General features: G+C 35.7%; 1 protein-coding gene across 2 annotated transcripts in view; it reads right to left on the bottom strand.

Moving 5' to 3' along the window:
• Positions 1 to 9,958, bottom strand: part of LOC122530601 (guanine nucleotide-binding protein G(o) subunit alpha) — a 46,020-nt gene extending 36,062 nt beyond the window's left edge. For both annotated transcript variants that reach the window (XR_006307054.1, XM_043657694.1), the window contains exon 1: positions 8,991 to 9,958. The gene's annotated coding sequence lies outside the window, so the exon portion shown is untranslated. The remainder of the gene's footprint in view (positions 1 to 8,990) is intronic.
• Positions 9,959 to 10,280: the final 322 nt, after the last annotated feature.

The raw sequence follows: 10,280 nt of genomic DNA, 5'->3' as shown, positions 1-10,280 counted from the left end.
TTTTATGAAACGTGGAACGAGTTTTTTTTAACCCTTTACACTAGCTTCAATAATGAATATAGTCACAGAATTAGAGAGAAATTAATGCAGAATTGAATTGGTTTTTTTTTTAATAATTCAATAAATTATATTTTATATCATATTTATATATTATATAATTTTATTTTATATTATATAATTATATTTATATATTATATAATTATATTTTACAATTTTTTAGAACTGAATGAGTTTCTTAACTCTTTACACTAGCTCTCTGTATTCTCCAAACTGCAAATAGTTCCAGAATTAGAGAGAAATTTAGTTTTTCTTTTTTTTGATAAACTTCCAGGTTAACCGATTGCGGACCACAACGAGTGACCAAACCGTATACAATAATTCGTCGCTTTCTTTTTGAACTCGTCGATATCATATGATATCACTGGATAGCAAATTATTGAGAAGTAATAAATTTATTATCTGTTTTGCCTGAGTTATACCTAAATATACTTGAAACTCAGATAATGTTGCAATTTTGGGACAAAGAATTCTCGACGTGTGTGGCACGTTATTCCAGCGCAAAAGGTTAAAATGGCATAAATACCTGCAATTTATTCAACGTATATGACGGATTTTACTATAAGTAGACTGCGTCATTCTTTATAGGACATCTTTCCAACCTCGCTACTATAAACCACTTATAAAACTTGTACAGTTTTGTTGTACAGTACTTGCGCAACAACAAGGATATATTCGTTCATCGATCTACAAATGATCGTTTCATTTCATTTGTAAATAAAACGTAGAATATAAAAACAATCGAAGGAAATATATATATATAATACAATGTGCATGTAATGCGCGAAGATTAAAATGATTTTTCCTTCCTACGTAAAACTTCCAATTCGAAATGTCCCTCTTCTCGTCGGACTGCTCCAATTGAAACGAAATGATAAAGAACGAGTTCAATTTGCAGGGTTTCTCGTTGAAATATTAACAGGATAATGGGAGCTAATGTACCCTGGAAATCGATCAAATCGTTTCACCGCATCTAACCTATACACGCCAGGTCATACATAGATTTCGGGTCACTACCTTAACTTCCATCTTATCGTGAATCCTTTATGCTTCAGAATATTGTTATAGGTTTATTTTAAGGGATATAGAACTGGGTTCCTTCTTATATATATATATATAAAAGATATATCTTTTCTTTTTTATTCTTATACATATATATATATTATATCTTATTATATAATATTATATATTATATATAATAAAATATAATATAATATATTATTACATTATAATAATTATAATATATTATTATATTAATAAAATATTATATTACAATATATTATAATATATATTATATATATTAAATATTTTATTATATATAAAGATATTTCTTTTCTTTTTTATTTTTCAGAAATTTTTATTCTAACTCTCTGACGTCGGACAGATTTGTAAATTTATAGTAGCACTCCCACGATCAGGTTTTTCTTTTTATTGAACATTTTATTTCTACAAGTCGTTATTATTACAGCACACAACAACTGGAGGGAAAACACATACACATTTATAGATGTTATTTTAAAAAATCCTGTTCCGAATATAAAAATGTAATTATCGATTTTTGTCTTGCGAAAGCATAAAAGATCTGACGATTGGAAAATGTTTGATTCGGTCTTAATCTGACCGGACGTGAGGGGAACAGATTTCGAAACGAGCGAATTGGAAAGCTTCGATGTATTTCCCCCCCCCCCCCCCCAAAAAAAAGAATTGAGAGAAACGAGACTCGAATTCAATTTTCGCTAAAATTCAACAATTAATTACTTTCATATACTGGACTTGAATTATACTTGATTCGAATCGAATTTGTAATTATTTGACTTAATATACTTAATTCAATAAATATTCAAATTGATTGCAGATCTGCATAAAATATTTTTCTGAGAAATTTCCAAACTTTGTGATACACTTTAACATCTAAAAGCACTGATGTTCGCTTTTTTTTTTTTTTATTAAAATTTAACTGTTCGTGCGATAAGAGCACAGTGTTCTTTATTCTACGTATCACGTTTTTTTCTATTTCACGTTCACGTTTTATACTTTAGTCGTCGGTGTTTCGATGTGTTGAAACAGAATACATACGAGAGCATATGTAAGGCAAGGGGTTAATCAAGCTATTCAAACGATTATTTCTGACCGGTCAGGGAACGTGTTTCACGCGGTAACGATAAGGAAGGTCTTCTATCTGGTCGTGAGCTTTTAAAGCAAAGAGCGTGCTTCGAGGCTTCGAAGAACAACCAGATATCGTAAAGCAGAGAACGTAGCTACTGTCGTTACTTAAGTTTAGTAGCGAGAAATATAGAGGCGATAATGATATATGAGAGCAAAGAGAATGAAATTAGAGTTGCACGATACGTGCGTGTATGTACGTAGAAAGTTCTGGTATCTCGTACCGAATGAAATCTTGTGCCTGACAATTTAACACGGTATAAATCGACGAAGATAATTTTTATTTTTATGTTTATACACATGAATTTCATTTTTATACTGTGCTGCAGATTACTTTCGATTATTCGAGGGATAATTTGCTCCATTACGACCAATAAGGACTAATAATGTAAAATTTTATATTACATATGTGTAATGTAGAATTATAATGTGATTGTTATTTTTATTTGTGCTTCGTTTACTGTACTTCTATTTGATAGTAAATATAGCGCTGTGAATTTCATTTCTCTCTTTTTTTTTTTTTCTTCACAAAGAAGGTTCACAATGTTAATCAAACCTGTTGTTCAACAAGTTAAACAGGCTGTTGTCAAGTGATTATTCGTACATATAATATATATTCATGAATTAATATTTATTTACTGCCAAATAAATATTAGTATCAAATACTGATGTTATTTGAACATTGATGACAAATTCAGGTATAATGAATATACGAATATAAATGTTATCCCAGAATTAAATGGAGATAAAATAGATATTTTCTGTTCCGACGAATCGATCTGTATTGGTGTATTTGCAAAAGAAAAGTAGATCCTCTCACGTCATATTTGCGAGATCGCTCTCTATAATTTGTCTATATTTTTCAAATCCAAGTCTTATTCCAAGTCTTATTCCAAAGTCAACAAATTAATCGTTCATCAAAGAAACCATGAATTCGAGCAATTGTCTTTGTTTTTAGGATTTATAATATTATAATTTGTGGTCCTGATTTGAATTTAAATGACAAACTAAAAGGAGCTCTCTCGATTGGAATATGCTGATTGATCGATATTTGGAAAAATTGAGATCTTTGATCACTTGCGCTGGGCAACTGATTGCGGACCATAACGAGTGACCGAACCAATACAATAATTCATCGCTTTCTTTTTCTATTGAACTCGTTGGTATGATATTACTGGATAGCAAATTACTGAAGAGAGAAGTAATGAATTTGTTATCTGTTTCGCCTGGATTATACTTAAATATAGTTGAAACTGAGGAAAGTATTGCAATTTTGGGACAACAAAAATTCTCGACGTGCGTCATTCCAGCGCAAGAGGTTAATCAACTGATTGCGGACCATAACGAGTGACCAAACCGTATACAATAATTCGTCGCTTTCTTTTTGAACTCGTCGATATCATATGATATCACTGGATAGCAAATTATTGAGAAGTAACAAAATTTATTATCTGTTTTGCCTGAGTTATATCTAAATATACTTAAAACTGAGAAAACAGTGCAATTTTGGGACAAAGAATTCTCGACGTGCGTGGCACGTTATTCCAGCGCAAGAGGTTAACCAATTGCGGACCATAACGAGTGACCAAACCGTATACAATAATTCGTCGCTTTCTTTTTGAACTCGTAGATATCATATGATATCACTGGATAGCAAATTATTGAGAAGTAACAAAATTTATTATCTGTTTTGCCTGAGTTATATCTAAATATACTTAAAACTGAGAAAACAGTGCAATTTTAGGACAACAAATTCTCGACGTGCGTGACACGTCATTCCAGCATAAGAGATTAAACTTGCGCTGGGCAACTGATTGCGGACCATAACGAGTGACCAAATCGTATACAATAATTTGTCGCTTTCTTTTTCTTTTGAACTCGTCGGTACGATATCATTGGATAGAAATTACTGAGGAGTAATAAATTTGTTATTTGTTTTGCCTGGATTATATTTGAATATACTTGAAACTGAGAAAATATTGCAAGTTTGGGACAACAAATTCTCGACGTGCGTGTCACGTTATTCCAGCGCAAGAGGTTAAGCGCGTTGGCAGGTTCGTCGGCGCAAACAAATAAATTACTCATCGTGCTGGAAAGTTATCGAGCGTGTAAACGAACTCTAGGTTGATAACGTCGTTTGCAATTAGCGGCGTTACACTGGCAACATCAGTATCGACGCCCGCGACACGCATCCATTTTTCAATCAGTTTTCAACGGGGTTCTCCCCCCTTTTATCGCTGTTCGATAAAGTTCGAACGTTCGAGAGACAAATCCACAAGTGAAAATATAATACATAATTTCACGGTATAATTTCAGCGAACGAACAAAGAAAATTTGGATCTGTTGTAAACAGTTGATACCGGTTAAATCTAAAGTATATACTTTGGGACTAATTTTTTTTCTACTACCATGTATAATATTGTTGGAATAATTATTTAGAATACTTTCGTGTACAATACTTTTTAGAATGTATAACAAATTTATCTTGTTGCTTCTATCAAAAATCTCGAGCAATTAACGCGTGCGTTGTTGTTACAATCAAGTGTGCCAACAGGCACACTATGTTACTATATCGTTGAATAAAAATAAAACGACCCGAGGCTCTATTATAGAAAAATGTAACATAGGCTCACCCTTTGAGCCGTGCTCTAAAAAAAATCCATATTTCGCAAAATATTGAAAAAAAAAAAAAAAAAGGGAAAAGAACGAAACATCACCAAAATGATCAGGATCCCTGATTTCGATTTTTACATGCATCGAATTTTTCATTGTTTCGTCGCTGTATTCTGATTAACATTTGCACAACATGAAAGAAATTCAGAAATATAGTGGGCAAGTTTTGATTAAAATCATTGATAAGTTTTGTGAATTTTCTATAATATAGGAGCACGAGAAAATGACTCGATTATGATTTCAAAGATATTCGAAAGAAGAGCAAAAGTTGCACGCTCGCGAGCCGCCAGCGTTAAAACTGGACTATTTCTTACCACTTGTTGGTGTTGGCAGAGTTTTTAACACGTACGCGAGACATCTGCTGTTTTCGATTCTCGAAGACAACGTTTTGATTCGACGTCTGATTGAGAACGATATATGCGTTTTCTTTTTTTTTTTTTTTTTTAGAATGAAACAGTCAAATTTACTTCAATTTATCGCGTTGTTCTTTTATCCCTGTTTTAAATTCCACTCTAATTTTACCACTAAAATATTATTATACTAACATTAACACGTTCGAGACAGTGTCAATCTCTGTGGATCCTAATAAATACACTTGATTTTTATTAACATAAAAAATACACGTAAGAAAAAACTATAACTCATATAACATGAAAAATACACGTCTCGAACGTGTTGAATTAATTTCAAACGATAATAGTTTAATTTAACACAACTCTCCTTCCAATTCTCACGTCCAAAGGCTACGAGCTGATAAATCCGCGAAAGAAGACGTAACTTAATAAATATGTATGGAAATACGTAGATAGAAGCGAAAAAAGAAATGATTCGATTCTCCCTAGTGCCGAGGAGAGGGGGTGGACGGGTGATCGAGGCGTAACTCATTGAGAATCACAGTATCAATAATAAATCATGGGCGTCTTTCGGTTTAGACTGGCGCTGCCGGCGATATTTTCTTTCGAGCGATATCAAAGAGAAACACGCCTTTCGCCCGACGATCCGTCACATAAAAGCATCTTTTCGGAAGTTTCGAAAAAGGGGACGAGGCCTCGGCTCGAGGGCGAACGTTTAAACGTTGTAACATCGGTAATGTCGCGGTTTCTCCATCCTTCTCTCTTTCATTCTCTCTGTCCCACTCCTCTCTCTCTCTCTCTCTCTCTCTCTCTCTCTCTCTCTCTCTCTCTCTCTCTCTCTCTCTCTCGGTCTAACCTTTGCAGAGCGCATGCTTTCCAGAATTTCAACTCAAGGATTTCGTTTTCAAGGAGGAACTATCTCTCCGCCGCGGAACAAAAGCGAAAAAAGAAAAAGAAATTTCGATCGGAATGCAGGTTTAGGTTAGGTTGGCACGCGCTCGGAATGAATTTTAAGGGAAGAGATGTAAATGAACAAGGAGAACGGCAGATAGAGTTTCGAATTTTTCAACACCCGATACCGTAGTATCTCGAGGATAAGTTATATCTTTCCTCATGGTAAGAAAATATTGGTTTTGACCATTTGCGCTGGGCAACTGATTGCGGACCATAACGAGTGACCAAACTGTATACAATAATTCGTCGCTTTCTTTTTGAACTCGTCGATATCATATGATACCACTGGATAGCAAATTATTGAGAAGTAACAAAATTTATTATCTGTTTTGCCCGAGTTATACCTAAATATCCTTGAAACTGAGAAAATATTGCAATTTTGGAGCAAAGAATTCTCGACGTGCGTGGCACGTTATTCCAGCGCAAGAGGTTAACTAATTGCGGACCATAACGAGGACCGAACCGTATACAATAATTTGTCGCTTTCTTTTTGAACTCGTTGGTATATCACTGGACAGAAATTATTGAGAAGTAATAAATTTATTATTTGTTTTAAATTAAAATTGAGAAAATATTGCAATTTTGGGACAAAGAAGTTAACGTTTGCCTTGGAAGATATTTCATAAGTACGTTATTTAAATTCTACATTTTATTATACCTTAGTCTCAAAGAAAGTTCTCGACTCGTGAGTTGCATTGGAATACAGAATTCGAATTTCTTTGAAATCCTGTATGTTACTTCGCGCGAGGCAAGAGAATAATATTTCGATTTTTCGAATAAATACGAAACACAATACGGAATTTCGTTCTGTTTCTAGAAAATTTCTATTTCCACGTATTTTCGCGAAGCGGAATGAGATAGTCCAACGTTGCGAGAATGCTCGCAATTTTATCAAAACAGCGTGTGTAAGATATAAACATCATATGGCACGCTATTATTTCGTTTCAAGGGAAAAAGTTTCTCGCTGCATGGAAAATAAAACTTTCTGACAAGTGGAAAACAAAAGTGCTTGACATTTCAGGGACCCCCTATATACGTACACATGTATCTTGATATTTGATAATATTTTCTTGTTAAATTGTTATCTGTTTTCTATATTCTGCAATAGGTTTAACGCGAGAGAATCTCCAAAAATTACCTAAACTACAAATTCATTGAAAACGAAAAAAATATAACATTTCTATTTCATGTGATTCTATGATTGAACAAAATTTATTCGATTGAGAATCCCTGTTCGATATTAATCACACCTACGATCTAACGAAAAGCCGACGAACACACTGATGTAATCATGTAAAAAAAGAAAAAAAAAAAAAAGAATGGAAGCCTGGAGCAAAAAATATTTGGAACAGAGCTTTTTGAACAAAACTGGTTGAGAAATACTGTTCCATTCGACATAATAGTCAAATCACGGTATTGATACATCCGAACACTTAGAAACACCATTTTGTAATAAAATCGTGTCCTGGTCAGAAACAGATCAACACCCATGCAACGTCAATTATACTTATTGAATGAGATGTAATAATCTATTTGACATTATAATATATTTGACATAATAGTCAAATCACGATATTGACATATTCGAAACAGTTAGAGACGCTATTTCATAATAAAATTGTGCCCAATGCAGAAACGCGTAACTTGTAGAAACGTCAATCTCCCAATTAAAAAACAAATTCACGAGAAATCCTCTTGTTGATCTCACCAGTAACAATATTTTAATGTATTATGGTCGTGATTTGATATAACTGTGTATGATTCAATATAGTTACTAATGGGCGTGATGTTAAAGAGATAAGTAAATATCAAGGTTGATATTGATTTTCCGAGGATTTTCCGGATAATATGAGCCGTCATGTTTGAGGTTAGAAAACGCTTTCGCGACGTTCGATATACGAAAATTCCTCGACGTCGGGGAAACGCGACTGCGAGACAGGAATATTAAATTTCATCATGAACTGGCGACTATAAGTCGCTTCCTGCGACGGACAAACCTTTTTCCGATGTTTCCAACGGAAGCACAGTGTCAAAAGGACACTCTGCATCCGTGACAAGTTGAGAATCACTTTTGTTCCTTGCACGATATTCTCTTTTAATTTCAATCTCAGTTTCAACGAACAGGGAAATGTTTTACATTTTATGAAAAGCAACATTAAAAACACTGTACTAGTTAAAAGTTCGAAAATTATTCTCTCGGTTCGTTCGGCTAATTTTGTCACTGATTCGTAGTTCTTCGATATAGATTTTCTAAAAATTATTAGATTGTGGATATGGTGATTTCAAATTTACAATCAGTACCTTTGGTTTCAATTTCTTTGGCTCTGTCTGTTAAGTAAACTACTCAGAAGCCAGACTGATCGACTTCACGAATTAAAAGATAAATAATATCGTTGCACAACGCTGTCTCTTAAATTAAACTTTCGGATTTAACTAAAATCCTAAAGTGTGCAAAATTAACACATTCTAAAATACTGCTCTCTGTTTCCATTTCAATTACGTTACATATTTTTACATATCGAAATAAAAATGGCTTCTCTGTAATTCGTACGAATACTCCTAACGTTTAATTTTGAGAGCCGCGATCATTGAACGTTTGCAACTAGACTGAAAAATCTGTAAGAAAGATGCAGAGTCGATCAGGCTTGGCTTCCGAGAGGCTGAAATACCAATGAAAAAGTTACTTTCCGCGAAATATTAACAGAAGTGAAGTCAAAAAAAAGAAAAAAAAAGCAAGCGTGACGCATGATTAGCTCAGAGAAGAAAGAAGGGCGTAAAGCTGATACTCACTTGGTGAAGCCACCCCGCGTCGTCCGCTAGGTGCCAGGGTAGCTCTCCGTACCTCCGGCCGCGCACATAGACGCCTCTCCCCCTTTCTCGATACTTTCGAAACCCTTTTCTCTTTACGCACCTCTTCAACGTGTATCTCTCACTTGTCTCACTAGGACGTGCGTCCTATCTCTATCTACGTACGCCCGTATCACCTCTCGAATCGATACGTGGCTGGTTATCCGACGAGTCGAACAGTCGAACAGAATGTAACGTACGTTCGAACCAACGAGAGGAATACGATCGGTTAGTACACGAGATATACACGGGGCAGCCGAATGAATTCAAAGGGAACGAAAAATATCCCCCGGTACGGACGTAAGTGTTATCCCCGGTGTCCTCCGGCGAGGACGACGTGAACCGCGCCGCGTTGAAACGATCACTGGTTGATCCGCGTCGCTGCAACTATAGTATGTACCACGGAGTGGTACGGTACTATTCCACGGGTCTCTCGAGTCTCGGACTACTGGCTACTAATGGTACACGGGCGAAGAAAGAATATATCTCGAATCTCAAATCAGAGATAAAAACACTATTGTAACTAAGCTCTCACGTTTGGCTCTCTCTTTCTCTGTCTCTCTCTCTCTCTCTCTCCCCCTCTTTCTCTCTCGCTCGCTTTTCGAAGTTTCGGATCACACGTCTGCTTGAAGTTTATAATCGTACCACAGCCCCTAGAAGACGCGAAAGGAGCGTCTTGTCTTGTTTCTTTTTTTTTTTTTTCGTTTTTTCTTTCGTGTTTTTTTTCGTCGGAAAAATCGACGAGGAGGAAAGAGAGAGATCCAAGCGAACGAGCAACGTTCGAGGAGCTGGACGAAGCGTCCTTTCTGAGCTCCGGTGCACGACTGAGGCGCCCTCTCGCCCCGCCCAGAGGCGCAGCAGCGATCACGGCCGCGAGGTTCGACGGGACGTCGATCGATCCACCAACTGGCCCCACCACTCCGAGCCTGTGGTATGGCGAGAAGAAATCGCGCAACGCGCACGCGCGGGATTTTCGTCGAGATTTGCCTCGAGAATCGACTGGGGCACCCCGCGCGGGATCGAATTTGCCCGGTCGAGCATTTGAAATTTCCCTTGCCGCGAAGGGGGCGAAAAAAGAAAGAGGATGCTCTCCGAGACTTGAGCCTTGACTTGTTCAATTTCCGAATCTGAAAATTAATTATTTTTTTGTATCATCAGACTAGAAAATAATGGAAATTAAGCAGATTGATTAGAGGAGATTTCAATTATTTTCGTTTAAGAAATTAAAGGATT

This window comes from Frieseomelitta varia, unplaced genomic scaffold, assembly GCF_011392965.1.
Source record: "Frieseomelitta varia isolate USP_RPSP 00005682 unplaced genomic scaffold, Fvar_1.2 scaffold_347, whole genome shotgun sequence".
Lineage (NCBI taxonomy): Eukaryota > Metazoa > Arthropoda > Insecta > Hymenoptera > Apidae > Frieseomelitta > Frieseomelitta varia.
Note: the sequence above shows the minus strand (reverse complement) of the source record. Positions and strands in the feature narration are given on the sequence as shown.